Genomic DNA, 21,797 nt, shown 5'->3' with positions numbered 1-21,797 from the left:
CCGGTCACATACTCAGCATAGTCCTGTACGCTGACAGAAAAGTCCTCTGAGGTGGCTGCAGCTTTAAACACATCCCAGTCTGTCTGGGCGAAACAGTCCTGCAGGGTGCCTTCAGTCTCTGAGGTTCAGAGTTTAATTTGTTTGGTGACAGGGTTTGTTTGTTTCAGTCTTTGTTTGTAAGCTGGATACAGGAACAAAGAAATGTGGTCTGAGCGTCCAGGGTGGGGGCGGGGTGCAGCCCTGTATGCACCACGTATGTTACTGTAAACATGATCCAGAGTGTTCTTGCCCCGGGTGGGAATGTTCACATGTTGGTAATATTTGGGAAGTACAGTATAGAGTGGGTCTCTAGCTGAATCACGGAGTCTGGGGCTTTGTCAGAAAGCCAAGTCTCGGTGAGAATTAGAGCACAGCATTTCCCGTTGTGTTGTAATCCTAGCCCTTAGCTCGTCCAATTTGTTTTCCAGAGATTGTACGTTAGCTAGGAAGAGGCTGGGTAATGGCGGTTGGGTAGCACGAGCTTTTAGCCTATCATGGACCCCTCCTCTCTTGCCCCGTTTGAATCTCTGTCTCCGGTTCGCTCTCCTGATTTCAGTCTGCTTGCTTGTGCCTGGTGCTTCGGGGGCTTCCTGGGGGTGATGGTGGTTGTTGTTGCGGGAGCGAATAATGAGTTGTAGCTCTGGTTGTATGAAACCAGTAAATTCCCAGTGGCTGGGTGAGTTGGCGATATCCAACAATGCCTGTTTGTTCTATGATAGCAGTGCATGGCATTTGTGCACTGCAGAAAAAGTAAAAAACACACACAAAAAAGAAGAAAATGAAGAAAAAGCCGGCATTTGAGAGTAGAACGCGCAAACACGTCTGCCTGGGGCAGCACCATGTTCACCATGTTTCCTTACATATGAAACATTTAACATTTTATTTGCTGTAATGCAAATAAATTAATCTTTTATTCTGTGAAAAATTTAAAACTGAAACAAAGTTCTCTGCCTCATTAAATTTACTGGTTTTTGTTGGTGACTTATACCCGTTTCCCTAATGGGACAAGCCTAATGTAATATAATCTCATGTCATTTGATGCTACTGTAATAACATAATGTCATGTTTATAACAGTGTTTACACTTTTACCATTATACTGTACCTTTTTAAAATTGCCTGGTTTATTAAGTCAGTGCTAACAATTAGCAATCACTGAACTAAACTGACATGACAAAACTCCCGGCTGACTCCTCTAACATGATGTCAGGTGAAACAGCAGCTTGTATTTCTCCTCACTGACTCCAGCCATTCCCCTTTCATTTCTCTAATAATGTTTGTTTTATTTTATCTTGCTACAGTACATGTCCTGTAGGGTCGGCATTTTCCTCTGTTTACAGGCTGCGTGGTGCCAGCACCCCCCACAGTCTCATTCTGTGCCAGCAGTGTCCTGGCTCTCACTCTTCACCTATAAGGACCCATGAAAGATGATGGCTGCATGTGCATGAGGATGTCACCTGTATGACAAAATGTGAAAAATACTGTTCAGTATGTTTTTTTTTTTTAATAAGCATTTTTAATTTCAGTGACACTTTTGTACACTTTAAATCATGAACACAAGTTTCACAGCAGCTTCCTATTAAGTCTTCTGTGATGATAACTGAGCCAAAACTGGCACATTTTGCACAAAATTATTTGTATCTGTTACACCGAGCTACACAATTAGAATCAAATAGCATTGCTGGCGTGATCAGAAACCTTGGGTGTCAAATTGTGCAAACAAAATTTTCTCATTGTTGCACAGTCAGTCTGAATTTAAAGTAGGTGTGACTGGTCCTTCAGTATATGCAGGACTCAAAAACACAAGACAGAAATGTACTACAAGTGTCTTGTCAGAGGGTAAAGCATGTAATGCTGAAATGGGAAGCTATTTCTATTAACCGCACTGATACTGCCACAAACACACCCTTCTCCAACCCAGAAAAAGGCTATTGCAGCAAGATTAAGAGGCTTTTCCTCTTGGACCAGCAAGGAACTGGCTCCTTGTGACACTTTTGGGTTAATGTGGGGTGTTTTTTTTCCTTGTGGAAATAGGTTTCATCTTGAGCCATGACTGCACCAATATCCAGCACCACTAAAAGCAAAGAGCTCATGAGCACCAGAGAAGAATGAGAGGCGCATAGCCACCAGCTCTGACAAATTATTCCTATTCAGGACCAAACACATACACAAAGATGAAGAGAGGGAGGGAAAACTGAAGGCACACAGACTCACTATTGTGATCTGACCTGAGCCAGGCAGCAGCAATATATTTGCAATCCTGCCAAACCGGCATCACTAAGGTTATCTGACTCTACAGAGATCCACGTGGTTTGGCAAAGGATGCATAAACAACAGGAAATTTGGGGCTAAGTCAAAACATGCTTATCGCTCCCCTACTAAGAGGGATTAGACCTATTAAAAATAGCGTGCTGCATTTGTGTTGCCTTCCATTCCTCTGCTTCGCTTCCCACTCCTTGTCTTGCAGTAACATAACACCTTTTTATTCTAGGGAACTGGTGTTTACATATAGCAGCAAAGAGGGTGTTGTGCTATATAAAGCCAGTGGGGAAGGCTGGGTTGACGTCATACTCTGCTACAGTACTGGCAGCATAATGACCCATCTGACAGCAATGATGCCTTAGAGTCCCAATACTCTGAATGCCGCTTATGTAACATTGAAACAACAAGGAAGGAAAAAACCAATCACATTTATTTAATGCATAGAGGCCCATTTAATGAAGGCACAAGGGGCTAACAGAGGGAACATCTCAAGTTTCTTATAAGCACCATCGTTTCTCTCACACTTGCATATTTTCTTTGTGTCTTAGTCTCGCCCATGCAAGATGCAAAGAAAACACGCAAGGAAACCAAGAAAGGAGAGAAGACTCAAAGAAACGTTGACAACACGGGATGTCCTTTCCTCCTGTCCTTCATCTGAAGCGTCCAATCACCAACTGATTTCTGATAAAGGGGCGTGGCAGCTCATAAAAGATTTCTGCTAAGAATGGTCTCATGTATCCTAAGTCATGGCTCCTCCAGCAGCCTCCTCACTCCTCAGAGCCAATATAAGAGACTTGGAATGGACCAAGGACCAAGGACGTAGAAATGATCATATGAGATACTTAGGATGTACCCAAAATGTACAGATGCAGTTTCCTGTGGGTATAGGAAAATAAGGACTCATGGATCACATGCCTGTGTTGAGCTATTGCAATGTATTTAAGATGGGCAGATGATGTTATCCTTGTACACTGCATACATATATCATGGACTACATCATATTCAGAGGTGTTTCTAATATGTTGACCCTCTCATGTATGTATGTAACTAGGGAGGACAAAAATATAGAGACACCTCTGAATATAATATAGTCCCATACGCCACCTTTAACTACGACCTCAATAATAAACATATAACAGAATTTATACATTATACAAACGGAAACAGTTTGAGCTTCATAAACACAGATGTTAAGGTGGAAGTGTGTCCGATCAGTGTGTACAAAAACATTTCAACATTTCAGTCAGTACACAAAAAAGACTTGAAGTTACCCAGTCATAGCCTCTTTGTTTGACAGCCCTGGTTAATCAGTAATGAATTAGAACAACTAATGAGGAATTTGTTATTCTAATAAGAAACTCAGATGAGGACTCATTAGATTTACATAGAAGAACACAGACTGCTAATCCTGAGAGAATAATTTTCAGAGTATGTCCTAGTCATCTCTTGTCGACATCTTCCCATCTTTATGCCATCCCTCAGACTTGTATCAAATGACTATTTGAAATATAATGCTGGGATTTCAGTTCTTGCGTGGTGCCAGCAGGCAGGTGGTCATAACAAAACAAGCGGACAGCTGTGACTACTTTAAGCCTAATAAATAAGAATGACTCAGTTGCCGTTGAGACTGCCTGACTAAAGCCGTGCTCCTGATACCAACACACACACACACACACACACACACACACACACACACACACACACACACAGAGAGACAGAGGGCAACAACAACCTCTGGCCATGCATGTTAATGAGGCCCTCTGTTACATCCAGGCACCTAATGAAATACGGTTAGACCTCGTCTCTCTCTGCTCTGCTGTCAGACACCTCCACATAATGATGTATGGAGCTCTACGCTGCATTACACTCATCTGCCCTTGCTAAATGCCAGAGCAGCAATTCTGTGTCAAAGGGTTATGTGGTGGTTTTGACCAATGAGGCTTTAAACTTGGGCTGCCTCTGGATGAAAGTAGTGAGACTGGCAGCTAAAGCCCAGCCACAAAGTGCATAAAAGGTCCACTGAACTGAAAAGTGATAACCTGGATTCAGGTGTGATTGTCTTATTTAATTGGAACCAATCATTTGTCATTAGACATTAGAATGCACGGTTAAAATCATGGGTGAAATGCCTTTCCTTGAGCTGAAGTTGAACAACACACTATAGAAAGTGAAACCCACCTTCCTGTCTCATTAATTATTTATTAGAGTCTTCCCATTAGTGATATGTGAGATACAGTAGTAAGAAAAAGTAATGGCACTGTTTGCAATTTCCTGGTTTTATGCATAAATCGGTGATGAAATGTGATCTGACCGTGACCAAAGTCACAAATGTCAACAAACATGAAATTTCTAAACATAATACTTTATGTTTAGAATATACACGTGCACATGAGTGCACGCGCGCACAAACAACAACAACCCCCAAGCTGAATATCCACAGTTGCTGTATGTAATTTTTCATTCCTGACACATCTCCTGTTCGACAAACGCTTGTTCATTCATTCATTTTTCACCGCTTAGTCCCTGAACGGGGTCACGGAGCCAATCCCGGCCAGCAATCGGACGAAGGCGGGGTACACCCTGGACAGGTCGCCAATCCATCGCAGGGCTAACACATAGACGAACAACCACACACACGCACATGCACTCCTATGGGCAATTTAGAGACACCAATCAACCTAAGCTGCATGTCTTTGGACTGTGGGAGGAAGCCAGAGTACCCGGAGAGAACCCACGCAAGCATGGGGAGAACATGCAAACTCCACACAGAAAGGTCCCAGGCGGGGCCCGAACCCGGAACCTTCTCACTGTGAGGCAATGGCGCTAACCACTGTGCCATCGCTTGTCCCACCTTTAAAAAAAATTCTTTTAGACTGGCACCAACCTTTTTGTTTTCTATCTTATGTTTTGTTTCCCACTGGTGAAGGCAGACAAAGGCTGATTTTTGTAGCCTGCATGGATGGGAGAATAAAAAAGTGACAAGCTGTGTGTGAGTTTTAGTCTTTGCTGTTGTGTTGTAATTCCATAAAGTGAGATCTGCATACAGCTGGGGAACCCACTGAATGACCATGTGGCTGACTGAGGTATCTCATTATTTCCTTTTGGTTTTCTATGCTATTTGATATCACATCTATATTATAAACCTGATTTATCATCATTTTATTGGATATTAATTTGCAATAAGATTATTAATTTTCAAGGATATAAGTACAGTGATGGAAAGTAACTAGCATTGCATGCATGATGCCTCACTTGCTACTTTACTGGAGCATTTCTATTTTATTCATTTCATTTTGAAGGTGAAATGTTGCACATTTTACTCCATCACCTTTATCTACAGCTACAGTCATTTGTTCCTGTGGAAATTAGAGCATAATGATTAGGTTGGTGCTAAAGGACAAGTCATCAGATGCTGGGGTTTAACACGGGACACCACTGTTTGTTACCCATTCACAAATGACAGTCAACGTTGGTTTCCTTTAACCATGACCAATCAGAACCATGAGAACAAACGTCCACTGACATTAACAAAGTAGTAATCTTAATCCAAACCATGTACTGTTCTAACAGGTATGGACAAATAATATTCTGTATTGTGTTGTTTAACTGTGACTTCTAAAATGCTGCTTACCTACTGTATCCATGTATTATCAGTAATAATAGTGAAATTGTGAAAAAAACACTCACAAGGGTTGTTGATTTGCATAATGAATACCTTTACCTTTGAAACAACTTATATCAAGTCAACTTTTAAATGCACAGCTTTTACATTGAAACAACCCCCCTTACACTTCCTAGATGGGTTCAATAAATAACAGATTGAGGTCCATAAAGAAAAGATTCATTTCTTAGTCCAAGGAATTATTTTATAATAACATTTTCATAATAAATTAACCGGTTCTCATGCTTTCCAGTCTAGACTGTTGTAAGCAAATGCATCTGCATTTGTGATAAAAGGTGGTCTGAGCAGGTTTTAACACACACTTTTGGAGGAGCACCAAACTGTACTGTGCTGCCTAATCAGGATAAACCTCAGCTGTGCCTCTCCTCCCAATTCACTGTAAGCGGATTCATTCATGGCAGGAATATACTAAAAACACCAAAGCAAAAAAATAAAACGCTGCACCTGCTTTGTGCTGTCAGGACAAAGCCCAAGCTATTAGTATAGATGTTGGCTACAGAAATATAATGTTATGATGATTTAGCTTCTCCTCTCAAGCTGAACCCAGCGAACAGGACTTCAGCCCAAATGTGAGTGAATTCAGCTTGTGAATTATGAGCAGAGGGAACAAATAAACAGCCTTTTCCACCAACCTTGTGAAAGAGGAGAACAACACCTGTAACCACGGTAACTATACAGAACAAAGATGGTGACAGCCGAAGCCTACAAATGCTTAGGACACGCTGAATGCTAAAATATCTAGTACACATTTTTGTCAAAAAACTAAGATTAAACTAAAATCAGGTGCCAAAATGAATGTAATGAGGTAAAGTATGTGGTACTTGCCTGACTGGGTTTAAACAAAAGGTCTCTCCCCAGGCACCGGTTTGCACACTTAAACCCACCTTTAACTGATCACATGAAGCACAGATGCTAAAACAACACCAGTCGAAGACACCAGCACATATTAAATACTTTGCCAGCTAACCAACCCTTGCGCTGCATTTTGTAATATCTCCACCTCTTTGCAGCATCTGCCAACACTGTCAGACAGCCACAGCCTTTCACTTGACTAGCAGAGGAGTTATCATAGCTCACACAAGGTAGGAAGGGAAAAAGGAATTTTAAAAAAGTCATTGCTTTATTATGTTTTCAGCTTGGCCTCTGGGGAATGGCTTTCTGGCTGTCTGTGTTACTCAAGCAGTAAATACAGACGCACAGAAAAAAAACACGCATGCTCTCTTTGTCCTCATCTTGGTGACAAACACACCCCATCAGCTCCTCAGTCATACACAGCCCTCAGCCTTTGAGTCAGTGAGTATCTACAGGGCCTTGGGACTGTTACTACTGCAGTATCATTGCTAGCCTCAGCCCTGCTCTCATGCACTCATTTGCTCAGCGCCGACGACAAGCAGCAACACGATTGGTCAGAAGAAGTAGTGGCTGTAACGTCATGCCACTGTGGCTTGTGGTGCTACAGTAATCTGGAGGGGTTCTGAGTATCGGCAGTTTTCAACATTATGTTAGAACATTACAGAGCAGGAGGGGCAGGTGAGACAGCAGAGATGAAAAGGTGAGTTTTAATTATCACAGTTATTGGATTCCCATATTGCATCTAGTTTGTTAGAAAGACTAATATGCACTAATATCTCAGAGCTACAGAAGTGTATTTGTCAAACATGTCATTGTGTTTTCCACAATTGCTAACTGCAACAATTAATGTAAAGCCTGAGAATACTAGCTGGTGTGTTTAGTTAACTTATTGAAGTGCAGTCAGAAAACATCTATTTCTTTTCTTTCTAATAGTAGGCTTTACAGAGCAGTAATAGAGGCTTCTTGGAATGAATATCTTTTGGTACTTATTATAGGTAGACAACATTCTGGTCAGGTGATCACATACAAAGTCAATGCAAAGACTTAATTAGATGTTAATTCACATGGGGCTACACTAACAGTATCTTGACTCTAGCTTAGGACGTAACAAGATAGATATACATCACAATCTTTTAAATACCTTAAAAAGAAGGCCAATGCACATATTTTCCAAAATGCTGAACTATTTCTTTAAGGAATGGAAAAACTCAGTGAAAGATAAATGGATAATGCATGCTCCTTGGTCAGAGAAGAACTTTTTTATGATCATTTGTTTTGTTTGCCTGCTGTATTTACTGTTCAACTAATTAGGCTATCTGGTTATACAAGCTTTGGGATCCTTGTGGGCAGAGGGTGCAGTGATTCATGGTGACCTTGTGTAACTGTTGCCCCACTCTGGGAAAAAAAATACATTTTGAAATTAAAATCCTTCTCCTCTGGCTTTCTGCTTATGTATGTCTGACAGACACAGTCATATATAAACATACCATCTGACCCAGGGCAGAGCTGGCTGTGAAACCATGCTCATTTGTCAAAGCACTAGCCTTTGATTGGCTGCCCACTCTAATTAGAACAAGGACCCCCAGTGTGAGACCCCGTCCATCTCATTTGCATCATATCCTTGGAACAGTAAAGAGCAGCTCCAATGACTTTGTGTAGACAGGCTCTACGCACAAAGCACATGCAGGGTGAACCAGACATGGGCCCGCTAAGCCTTTGTTGCAGAGCACAAGAACTCCCAGTTCTTTGGTTCTGCTGCCACATATACATATATATATAAAAATTCCCCACTCGCCCCCCACTTTTGGGGCGGTCTTGTATTCCTTCCTTCAAGCTCGGGTCCTCTACCAGAGGCCTGGGAGCTTGAGGGTCCTGCGCAGTATCTTAGCTGTTCCTAGCACTGCACTCTTCTGGACAGAGATCTCAGATGTTGTTCCTGGGATCTGTTGGAGCCACTCTCCCAGTTTAGGGGTCACAGCCCCCAGTGTTCCTATTACCACGGGGACCACTTGTGCCTTCACCTTCCACATCTTTTCTAGCTCTTCTTTCAGCCCTTGGTATTTCTCAAGCTTCTTGTTCCTTCTTCCTGATGTTGCCATCGCTTGGGATTGCTACATCTATCACTACGGCCTCCTTCCTTCCGCTTAGTGTACAGTCCCAGGATGCTGGATTTGGGGTGAAACCCACCGTGCATTGTAAGGAGCTCATTAATACTACACACTAAGTAGTGGTATTCTATACGTTTCCTATTGCCAAAAAAAACCCCCAAAACCAACAAAGAATTAATCCATTTAGCAAGTATGTTTTGTGTTTCCAAAGCCTGATACAGTATATCGTGTTTTCTGTACTATAGAGCTTCATGGTTTGTCCAGAATCTATTACATGTACATAAACAATCCATATGTTGTTCTTGCCTTGAAGAATCTGAACATGGGTTCCCATCCCGCTGGTGTGAATAGTAGCACCAAATTCATCATCCATAAAATACACAGTTTACTCTTGTTTGTGAAAAATCTACTAAAAACTACAATGCCCAGCTATTTTAGCAAATTGTTTAAATAAAAACAAACACACAGAAGAACAAACAAACAAACAAACAAAGGGGGTGTGTCAGGTTTGCCCGGCTGCACCTGCCTCTCTCACTCCCCTCACTCTGTTTTGGCTCCCTCACCCTGATTACACCATCTGGCACACCTGCTTCACTTCCCCTGATTATCACCAGCTGCACCTGATTAGTTCCTCCCTACTTATACCCTGCTCACCGTTCACTCCCTTGCCAGTTCTTTCTCAACTCTCAGGCCCGTCTTTGCTAGTTATTTTTTTTGTTTCCTACCAGTGTTATGAATCCTAGTCCTTACGTGTTTTCCCTAAGATCCTGCCTTAAACTCCATCTCCCTTCATCTGTCTAGTTACCTGTCTGTGATTGTAACTGTAAATAAATTTAGCACTGCTTGCACCGAAGTCAGCTACCTGGGTCAGTCTATTCTTCCTCACTCACCTCCGTGTCCGAGCGAACTTAACAAGAAGAAAGATATTTGTGACCCATTCTTAAAGTTTTAGAAATGGTTTGGGGGACTATTTGTAGACAGCAAGAGAAACAGAATCATTTTATAAAATCAAAGGTCAGTTAATAAAAAAAATGTTTCAATCCACGGCACCAAAAAAATCATGGCACACTGCTTCATCACCCTACAAAATGGTTTTATTATCTGTGCTACGGTTCATAGTCTACTGTCTGTTCCCTGTGCCTGAATGCTGAACTTCCCACAGTCATAAGATTCATGCACTGGTTGTGTTCACTGTTTTGTGACCGTGCTCTCACTTGAACATCTGCTCATTGCAGGATAGGAAGCAGTGACTGGCTGGAGGCACCAACATCTGTAACTGCTGGTATCACTGGCACCAGCTGATTAGGTCACACATATCCTGCATGCTGTAAAAAGACATCATGGACTATAAATCAGGATGTCTATTCACAGGCTTAACTGAGCATCGATTATTAATGTCCTTTTCTGCTGCAGCTGCACTTGGGCCTGTTTTACAAGGAGCAGTACTGTACTGTAGCTGCAGAAGTACGGAATGTAAGTAACTGAGTGACTGGTGTTACCTGGGATGACCCAGTAACATAGTTCCACCTCCACATCTCTCTCACCTCAGTCAACCTCTCCTCTTTCTTATTTTCCCACTTTCTAGAACAAGAGGAAGACAAGGGTGTTAGGAGTGGTAAGAGAAAGAATACCTCCTAAATGGAAAGAGACAGCTGAGCTGGATGTGGCAAATGAATACAGAGGCTCCCGGAGGCGGCTGTCAGTCAGACCAAACAGACTCTCACACCAAATCATTACTGAAACGCTGAAGCCTGCTCCTCAGGATTGAACTGCACATTCATTAATGGAATAAGCATATAGTTAATGTTTAAAAACTAATCTTGCAACTGAAGGCATCTTGTTTAATACAATGTAAAGTTGCCCCAGGGACCTCTCACTTTGCCCTTTTGTAGTAGAAGTACAAGGAAAACATTTGAGTTACTGAAGGTTTGAAAGACATTGCTCACCTCTTTGTAGAAAGAAACTGCATCAATCACATATGATCTAAATTCAGATTTATAAATATGGTGGTTTGAGAATCTTTACCAGAGCTACATAAGCTAATATGGATGATTTACCCCCTCACTGTTATTGTTTCAGGTTGATTTTCTTACTAAAGTCTCTTTGAGCATTGTTCAGTCACAATGCATCCACCACAGTTCACATGAACAAAGATCAGAATTGATAAAAATGTTGTTCATCTGCATCGTGTGCTCACAGCAATGAGGTTAATGAACAGGTGCACGATGCACTTTGCAAAACCCTCCTCCTATGTACAGTGTATACAGGCACCCTACCTTTTTTGATAAAAACAGTCAAAACTGTGTGAAGCCAGAAAAAAGCTCAGGGACACTAGTACAGAGGGTTACATAGCATTTTGATTTATTTAGTTATATTGCCAATATTAAAGCATAATAACCAATTTGATCATAATCTAGATGGATTTAAATGCAAGAAACATGACGCTTTTGATATCTTTGATGGATGGTGCTCCTTACGCCCTCCTCTTCTAATGTCCACAATAACAAGCCTCATCACCATGGATGTATTATTAACTGGCTATAACATGGCTGAAAAGACCTTGTTAATGACTCTATTAAAACCTAATGCTGCAAATGGAAAATGAACTAAATTTATACATCAGATTTACTGTGTGTTACATCCACCCACGTACACGCACACACATACACATATAAACACCCACATTAATACATCAGTGAAGCTGCCTTGCAGACTGAGGGTACAACAGGTGACTAAAGGTGGACTAAGTACAAAAAAATGGGGTGACCGTTCATTTGCCGTATATGGCCCCAGGCTCTGGAACTCCTTACCGCCGGAGTTACGGTCCATAACTGAGTTATGTTTTTTTAAGTCCAGACAAAAAACGTATCTTTTTAGACAGGCTTTTTGTGCTTAATCTGTTCCAATGGCATCATGTTGATGTCTTTTAGCTTGTTGTTTAATACTTATATTTGATATGGAAGCCTTTCATTAGCCTTCGATTTATATCTTGTGTTTTTATTTTTCTTGTTCTTGGTCTTATTGCTATGTTGTTAGTTATTTCTTTTCTATTTGTTGTTTTGTGAAGCGCACTGGGCTCCTACAGAGTTGTAAAGCGCTATACAAGTATTATTATTATTATTAAAGATTAAACTTGACATTCACCACTGGATTAGACAAAGGACTGCTGCATGATTGTGACTGATAAAACAGGAGTAAATATGAAAGACACAGCATTTAAAGTCCTCATGGGTGCTCATTTCCAGCCATTTAATGTTTAATCTTGGGTACCTCTAGATTAGCTTTGCACCCCCCATAACTCCCAATAGTCTGTAATTATTTCAGAACAATAAAACCAGAGAGCCTCTTCCTGAAAATGAGAGGATAGTTCGTAAATGTGCTCACCTCCTGCTGCTGGTGTTGTGTCGAAATTATTTCCCCATTGAGATGTTTCCCCTAACCTGAATCCTAACATTATCCTAATCACAACCGCTTAAAGGGGGTGCTACATGAAACTCAGCTTGGAACAGGGGAAACACATCTTGATGGGGGAATAGAAAACTGACAAATAAGTTATGTCTTCGACAATGACAATACTTCAAATCCTACCTGACATGTTCGAGCCAAAATATGAAAGTGGACAGTACCACAAGCCACAGTGGCATAAATTAATATGAAGTTCTCCTCCACAGATACGTAAACAACGGTATATTTACTGATAAAAATAATAATAATTTGCCTTTTTTTCAATACAAATGCTTCAGGGTCAATGTTTGCTTTTTCAGTTACGGTTTTGTTTTCCTGGCCAAGCTTTATTTTTCATTGCCAAAGACTAAAGTCATCTGTCTGGCGCCATAGAACTTGGGCCACAGTTAACGCCCCATAATGACACACCATGCATTTTTGTTAATACTGGATGATAAACATGGTTTTTATCTATCAGTGCCAACACACTGGTAGTAGAATTGGTGCTAAGGTATAGTAGGTTACTTTAGCAGCATGGCTAACAAAAACACAACAGAAACTCCTGGGTTGGAAACATGACTGAAGTGACTCACGCCTACAGTACTCGCCCTGCAACCCCTCACCCTCCTGAACAACACAACCCCTTGTGTTGAACACAGCAGGGAGTTGCATTTTTACCGGATCAGCCTGAATGCACACTAAGAGAGGGAGAGAGAACGAATCTGTGCAATACTTAGTGAACATCCTCTCTACCACACAGGCAGCTACAATACACTTGATGTTCCCAGAACAGCTCTGCTCAAAGGGACATCTGTTAGCATCCTACGGTTCTGCACCAGTAATCACACTTTCCTCACAATAGCCTAGAATAAGATATTGTCAGCGCATTATAGATTAACTTCTGAGCTGTTTTGATTTCAATTAGCAACACAAATTTGGGAAATCTAGTTTAAGGTCACTAACAGCTGAGTATGCAGTAATAAAGGGCCCTGCAGGTGAATTGAGGTGCACAGCTGTAGCATCAAAAGCATGTGCTTTAAAAAGCAGGCAGACAATCCTCTTTGTAAATGTTATATTTTTATTTAATGCAGTGGACACAAAGTGTCACAGCTACAAATCAGTCTTACACCTACAGTATGCGGTTTGATTTTAAAAACTGAGAATGTGCCTTGAGGCTGCAACAGACAGGAGTAGATGCTGCTGACAGGTTTAACCACTTCAATATTCCTCCTCCTCTTGGTATGCCAGTTGTCATTCTGTTTCTCCTCAGACCGCTAGCGCACAGATCAGTAAAATCTCTCCAGCTGAATGATTAACTCCAGCTGAAGATGTTAGTCCATCAAAAAATAAAATCTGTCACTGTGGTGGACAAGGGTTTTGAGAAGAGCCCGTGGCACTAGTCAGTCCCTGTCAGCGGCTTTTCAGCCGATTTGACCTTTTGAATTGGTGTCAGCAATCAATGCACAAGAAGAGAAAGGTTCAAGAAAGTCCCTTCAGCCTCTTACTGTAGTATCCATGATTTCACCCATTTGGTGCAGTTTCTCCTTGGTTTTCTCCTTCACAACCTCTTTTCCTCTTCCACAACCAAAAGACCAACTGCAAAGAATGGCAGTTTTATTTGCAACTTCTTATCCGACCGGACAGTTTATAACTTATACTGTACTTCCACATTCTGCCTCTTCTTTCCCTTTCTAAATGGTGAATACAGATGTTGTCAACTGCTGGTAGGGGGAGTTATTTCTGTCATGCAGGAGCAGAACATATGTGCTAGTTGGCTGTTGGCTGTAGTCTGTGCGGTGTGTTCAAGTGCCATCTCACAAAACCGACTGCCGTGAGGCGACGCATAGGTCAGCCTTAGTCACTGCTAGTTCTTTCATGTTGGCTTGGTGTGTCTCTGCTTTTAGTACATAGACTAGAAATAAAGGGAAGCAGCTAGACTGGCTCAGTCAAAAGATAATAAAATACACCCACATGTGTGGAGCACGCAATGCATTATTTTGCTTAATCCACACAAAAATCACAGCATTTCCAGTCTAGAGAATATGCTAAGATAAGTTAGCTTCATATCTGCCATACACAGATGAACTATTACTACTATTACTTTAAACTTGGCAATTAAGTCTTGGCCTTAGGAACAGCAATTTTGAGTAAATGAACCTTGGCTTTTGTCAACGGATAACGAAGTATAGATAACTGGTCATGATTAAATACAGATGAATGCATGAAATCATCAGTGGGAGGCTCTCATAAGGATGCAAGCATTAGGATGTGTCTGTGTGGGTGACACTTTCAGAGCCTACTGCACCGTAAAAGTCATCAAAAGGCATGATGACGCATGACTTCAAGTTCCCATGAATTACGCAGTCATTCTCCTTCACAAGTTGCTGCTAATGGCTACTGGTTGAAGCAGCATTGTGTTGATGTGGAAGGCGTAAACCACAGTGCAGAATGCTGCAACACCCCCCAAAGCACAGCAAGCTTGTGGCCTGTCTTTGCTTTGTCCTTGTCACACTGACTCTCCATCCCTCCTGTCCTTCCTTTTCTCCCCAATTCCCATCATCACTGTCGAGTGAGTGATGTCTGCCCCAGCTGGGTTTTTGATGCAGGGAGTGGAGCGTGGCAGGATGGAGCAACAACTTCTCTCTAGTCTTTTCTTTCTCACTCTCTCTTTTTCTCCCCCCAGAGCATCTTCTTCACCACTGCTCTGCCACCATTAATTCATCAGTGCAAATATCCTGCAAACTTCCTAATCAAACAAATGTGTGGACTTCTGGTTCACAACACAAACAGGGATCAGACAACTATAACCCTCCTCAGAAACAGAAACAACACGCACACTCCCTGAGTTGCTGTCCAACACACTGAACGACGCTGTATTGATAGCTGGTCTGTGATGCCAATGGAAACAGACAGATACAGCCTCTCTTTGTGTCTGACCTAATAGCACCTGACACAAATACATGTTTTCTAATTCAGCGCCCTCCAAAAATGGAAGTGCAGATGTGAGTCTGTTTAGTGATAAGTTGCTAATGAGTTTATCCACTCCATGATTCACATCCGTTTTGTTTAGCTCACTCCATGGTGAAGCCCCTCGGGGAACATGCAGATACACCAGTGCTGTTGGCTGCGTTGAAAAGAACTGAGTAAACAAATCCCATGCTCCTGTGTACTCTGTTAATTTATGGTAGTAGATAACAATTTGGGAAGCTCTCACTGTTTGCTTTGCATATGAAAAAAACTACAAAAGCAAGAGGAAAGAATTTTAGTAACAATCCTCTTACTCTAAACTCTTCAACAACAGAAACACTGAAAAAATGTATTGATTTGAGGCAAAGATTTAAAAGTAGAAAGCAATACTAGCCTTTTCCTGCAGCTGCTTATTTATCTCCAGAACAAACTGGGTTTTAGAATTTAGAACTGGACTGGACTAGAGTTTGATAGATACTGGACCTTTGAGGCTGAAGTGGATCTTTGGTTTGCCCCACACAGCTGGTTTTGATTGGGAAGTATAGGTGTTTGCGACAGGGCTGGATTGTTGGTCTATCTCAACTTCCACTGTGTTATCATAATGAAATTATTTGACCGATATACCAATTTATCCCGCCAAGTCTCTGTCTACGCAGACAGAGAAACATCTGCATTCTCATTGGTATATAATCAGACAGGGAGGCCATGTGAGTATTAAATTCTTTTTTGGGGGGGGTGGGGGTAAAAAAGAACACACAGCATTTCATTTACAAGCCAGATCAAAGCCAGAAAAAATATCTGATTTACTTAAAGTTTTGGACATTGAAATAATATGTATTGTCAGGTTTGGCAAGTGAAGCTGCCAAATAGTGTCTGTAGTGAACTCAATTATAACAACGAACAAAGGTAAAGGATAGTCTCTTTACTTGCAACAACAAAACAAATAGTACAAAAGTCAAGAATCACAATCGGGTTGATAATACAGTCCAAGGACAGTGCCTGCAAACACATACAGCCGAGGTCAGAAAAGGAATATCCAAGGGTCGGTACACAACAGGCAATCAGAATCTGGGGAGATAAGGCAAGGTACGGTGGTCAAACAAGCAATCCGGGGTCAGAACAAGAGTATCAGGTACAAGAAAATGCTGGAAAGTCAGAGCTAGAGTCTAGAACAATTCCTGGTGGGTGGAAGCTGCCTATAAGGGAGTGAAAACAATGAGTACTGATTAAAGTAAAAAGTCCGTAGCTGAGATAAAGCTGTAACAGGAAGTTGTGTCAAAATAAAAGCACGAGACCGAAAACAGGCGGGACAGAATCATATGTATGGCATACTTGGCAACATGGAGGATGTTATATGACAAACGTTTAACATGAAATGCTTGTTACACCGAGGGGCACGATGTTAATCACAACCGACACAGAGTGATGCAGTTTCCACATGAGTGGCTTTCAACGTGTGACTCCCTCTCCCCCACAAGAACACACACACACACTGTATACTGACAAGAGCAACCCACAGTGATGTTTAACTCAGAAAGAAAGTCACATTTGGCTTTTCCCGTTTAGGAGTCGCCACAGCGAATCTGACGGCTCACATGTTGACATTTGGCACGTGTTTTACGTCAGATGCCCTTCCTGATGCAACCCCGATTCGAACCTGGGACGCAATGGCGAGAGCGCTGCGCCTTAACCACTAGCCTACCAGGGACGGCTTGATGTTTGACTCAGTTCTTGTTAATTAAAGTCTAATGATGCACATACAGAACACAGTTGCTGCATAACTGAATATTTTCTACCCGCTTTCTGTTCAGTAATACAGTACATGCAATACATCTGGTCATCTAATATGAACTTATCACTGTACATAAATACTGTACTGTATACCACATACAGTACATGTACCATAAAATACCATCAGTGTCTCTGACTGTTCCTGGATACAAGATGGCACCGACAGTGATGGCAGCCTTGGTTACTCGCGCTCTCTTGTGTTTGTCGTTTTTCTTTGTTTTATCGGTCTTTTGCGGCCCATCCCGGATTACATTTACCAAAGAACTGTTAACTCACACCAAACTACCCTTCTCCATTTTTTGTGAATGAGGAAAGCTGAATGGACATTCTGATCAGGGGCGCAGCTGCAATCTAGGGGATCTGGAAGAAACGCCAGTGTGGAAAGCGAGCAGGCGCCTTGGTGAGGCTACGCCAGAGAGGGGCCCAGACTCCACTCCCGTCTATCCACCTAGCAAATCTCCGCTCCCTGGTCAACAAGATGGATGAACTTCTGCTCGTCAGCAGGACTAACTCTGACTTTGCACGCTCTGCTACTTTATGCTTCACGGAGACCTGGCTGAGCGACTAGATTGCGAACAGCGTGATACAAGTACTGGGCTTCCAGGTGTACAGAGCGGATCGTGTAACAGAGCTGTCCGGGAAAATGAGAGGAGGTGGAATCTGCTTCTACATAAATTAAGGTTAGTGCGCAGATGTCACAGTGCTACAGAGGACATGTAACACAAACTTAGAGACTCTTTTTATCAACTGCAAACCCTTCAGTTCTCCTCGTGAATTTTTGAGCTTCATCCTAGTTGCTGTCTATTTAAAGCCGCAGGCCCACGCTAGCGCACTACAGCTCCTGGCAGAACAGATAACTAGCGTGGAGCTAGAACATCCTGACTCTTCATTCATTGTTCTAGGGGACTTTAACAGATCAAATCTCTCCCATGAACTGCCCAAATACAGACAGCATGTCACCTGTCCCACCAGGGACAAAATCACACTGGACCACTGCTACACAACAATAAAAGACGCCTATCACTCTGTCCCCCACGCAGCCCTCAGACTCTCAGATCACTGTATGGTCCATCTTATTCCAACCTACAGGCAGAAACTTAAAGCTGCGAAGCCTGTGGTCAAAACAGTGAAGCACTGGACTGAGGAGGCTAAGTCAGAGCTACAGGCCTGCTTTAGCTGCACAGACTGGAGTGTATTTGAGACTGCAGCTACAGACCTGGATGAACTCACTGACACTGTGACATCTTATATCAGCTTTTGTGAGGATGTGTGTGTGCCTAATAAGTCCTTCTGCACATACAACAACAACAACAAGCCCTGGTTCACAGCAAGACTCAAGCAGCTTTGTCGTGCCAAAGAGGAGGCTTACAGAAGTGGGGACAGGACTCTGTACAGCCAGGCAAGGAACACACTGACAAGGGAGATCAGAGCAGCAAAGAGGAACTACTCTGAAAAGCTGAAAGCTCAGGTTTCAGGCAACGACTCTGTGGAAAGGATGTGCGTGGCCTCTTTAAAAAACAAAGGATCAGAAAGGCACCAGGCCCAGATGGCGTGACCCCCTCCTGCCTGAAAGTGTATGCTGATCACCTGGCCCCCCTTATCACATTCATCTTCAACAGGTCACTGGAGCTGTGTGAAGTCCCCTTCTGCTACAAACGCTCCACCATCATCTCAGTCTCCAAGAAAACCTCCATCACTGGGCTGAACATCTACAGACCTGTTGCCCTGACATCTGTAGTTATTTGAAAGACTGGTGTTGGCCTACCTGAAGGACATCGAAGACCCCCTGCCAAACCCCCTGCAGTTCACCTACTGGGCAAACAAGTCAGTGGATGGTGCAATTAATAGTGCACTGCATTACATCCTACATCACCTCAACTCCCCGGGGACCTATGCACGGGCCCTCTTTGTGGACTTCAGCTCAGCATTCAACACCATCATCCCGGACATCCTCCACTCCAAACTGACCCAGCTCACTGTGCCTGTCCCCTCCTGTCAGTGGCTTATTAGCTTTGTGACAGGAAGCAGCAGGTGAGGCTGAGGAAAAACACATCCAGCACCCGGACAATAAGCACAGGCACCCCCCAGGGATGTGTGCTCTCCCCTCTGCTGTTTTCACTCTACACTAACGACTGCATCTCGAAGGACCCCTCTGACAAGCTCCTAAAGTTTGCTGATTATACAACGGTCATTGCTGATGGTCACAACGACGAGTCAGCCTACAGACGGGAGGTTGAGCAACTGGTCCTCTGGTGTAGCCGCAACAACCTGGAACTAAACATGCTCAAAACAGTGGCGATGACAGTGGACTTCAAGAAGAACCCCCCCACCTTACACCCCCCATACTAGGCAGCACTGTATCAGCAGTTAAAGTCCTACAAGTTCCTAGGCTCCACTATCTCCCAGGACCTGAAGTGGACGTCCAACATCAGGACCTTCATCAACAAGGCACAGCAGAGGATGTACTTCTACTTCAGGAAGTTCGACCTGCCCCAGGAGCTGCTGATACAGTTCTACAGAGCAATCATCAAGTCTGTCCTCTGCACCTCCATCACTGTTTGGTTTGGCTCAGCAACCAAACAGGACAAGTACAGACTTCAGCGGACAGTCAGGACTGCTGAAAAGGTTGTTGGTGTGAGCCTGCCCAACATGGAGGACCTGTACACCTCATGGGTGAAAAGGAGGGTGGAGAGGATCACTGCAGCCCCCTCACACCCAGGATACAATCTGTTTGAACTCCTCCCCTCTGGATGACGTTACAGGTCACTGTGCACCAAGACAACGAGGCACAGGGACAGTTTCTTCCCCCAGGCTGTCACTCTGATAAACACTTAACCAACGACAGTATGACTGGACAATAGCCCTCAGTGCAATACCTGTAAATATACATTGCACATGTTATACAGATCCATACAGGTCTCTATCTCTATGTACCGGTACTCTATTTTTATTCCTATTTATCTCATTCACAATGAGCATTCCTTTGTCTGTCTCCATTGTTTACTGCCTTTTTATACTGTTTATTCTGCATTGTTTGCACTGTTTGTTGCTTGTTAATATTGTTTATTTTGTTATATTACACAGCCTTATGATGGTTTACTGTTTACCCCTTGCATGGGGATATGTACATACACATTGAGAGCCGATGTACCAGAGTCAAATTCCTCATGTGTCCGACACATCTGGCCAATAAAGCTGATTCTGATTCTGATGTAAAGCCCGGTCTCATCAATTACTTTCAATACAATATGATAAGACCCCTCCTTGAACCACCACCTTATTGTGGTGGAGGGGTTTGAGTACCCAAGTGATTCTAGGAGCTATGCTGTCGGGGGCTATATGCCCCTGGTAGGGTCTCCCAAGGCAAACAGGTCCTGGGTGATGGGTCAGAATAAGAGTGGTTCAAAAAAGCCCTTTATGAATAGATTTAAATCAAGGATTGTGGTATGGCGCAGCCGGGGCCCCACCCTGGAGCCAGGCCAGGGGTCAGGGCTCGAATGTAAGTGCCTGGTGGCTGGGCCTCCCCCCACAGGACCCCACCCTGGCTCAGCCCGAACGAGTGATGTGGGGACATCCTCCCGTGGGCCCACCACCTGCAGGAGGATCCGTAAGGGGCTGGTGCAGAGTGGATCGGGCAGCAGTCGAAGGCAGGGGCCCCGACGACCTGATATCTGGACACGAAGACTAGCCCTGGGGACATGGAATGTCACCTTGCTGGTGGGGAAGGAGCCCGAGCTTGTGCAGGAGGTTGAGAGGTACCAGCTAGATATAGTCAGGCTCGCCTCCACGCACAGCTTGGGCTCTGGAACCTCCACGGTGAGAGGCGGCGGCCTGGTGTAGGCTTGCTCATAGCCCTCCAGCTTAGCTGCCATGTGTTGGAATTTGCCCCAGTGAACGAGAGGGTCGTTTCCCTGCGCCTTCAGGTCGGGGATAGGTCTCTCACTGCCATTTGTGCCTATGGGCCGAATAGCAGTGCAGAGTACCTGGCCTTCTTGGAGTTCCTGGGAAGGGTGCTGGAAAACGCTCTGACTGGGGACTCCGTTGTTCTGCTGGGGGACTTCAACGATCACGTGGGCAGCAACAGTGACACCTGGAGGGGTTTGATTGGGAGGAACAGCCCCCCAATCTGAGCGCAACTGGTGTTCTGTTATTGGACTTCTGTGCTAGTCACAGTTTGTCCATAACAAACACCATGTTGAGGCATAAGGGTGTCCACTAGTGCACGTGGCACCAGGACTTTCTAGGCCGGAGGTCGATGATCGATTTGGTTGTTTCATCTGACCTCCCACCATATATTTTGGACACTCAGGTGAAGAGAGGGGTGGAGCTGTCAACTGATCACCACCTGGTGGTGAGCTGGATCCGATGGCGGGGGAGGAAGATGGACAGACTCGGCAGACCCAAATGTATTGTGAGGGTCTGTTGGGAATGTTTAGCAGAACTCCCTAGAAAGATCTTCAGAGTGGACCATGTTCTCCACCTCCATTGTCGATGCAGCTGTTCGGAGCTGTGGTCATAAGGTCTCCGGTGCCTGTCGCGGCAGCAATCCCCAAACCCGGTGATGGACCCCAGAAGTAAGGGATGCCATCAAGCTGGAGAAGGAGTCCTTTCGAGCCTGGTTGGCTTGTGGGACACCTGAGGCAGCTGATGGGGA

At 43.6% G+C, this 21,797-nt stretch overlaps 1 protein-coding gene and 1 long non-coding RNA gene across 3 annotated transcripts in view; one reads left to right on the top strand and one right to left on the bottom strand.

The window, feature by feature from the left end:
• The window catches only part of oxr1a (oxidation resistance 1a), a 199,495-nt gene that overhangs the window by 118,505 nt on the left and 59,193 nt on the right, over positions 1-21,797 (bottom strand). The window lies entirely within an intron of this gene.
• Positions 7,298-12,044, top strand: LOC109966653 (uncharacterized). The gene is made up of 3 exons (XR_002275811.1): positions 7,298-7,533; positions 10,177-10,414; positions 10,527-12,044. It is a non-coding gene; the product is annotated as an uncharacterized LOC109966653 (long non-coding RNA).

Source organism: Monopterus albus, unplaced genomic scaffold, assembly GCF_001952655.1.
Source record: "Monopterus albus unplaced genomic scaffold, M_albus_1.0 scaffold116.1, whole genome shotgun sequence".
Classification (NCBI taxonomy): domain Eukaryota; kingdom Metazoa; phylum Chordata; class Actinopteri; order Synbranchiformes; family Synbranchidae; genus Monopterus; species Monopterus albus.
Note: the sequence above shows the minus strand (reverse complement) of the source record. Positions and strands in the feature narration are given on the sequence as shown.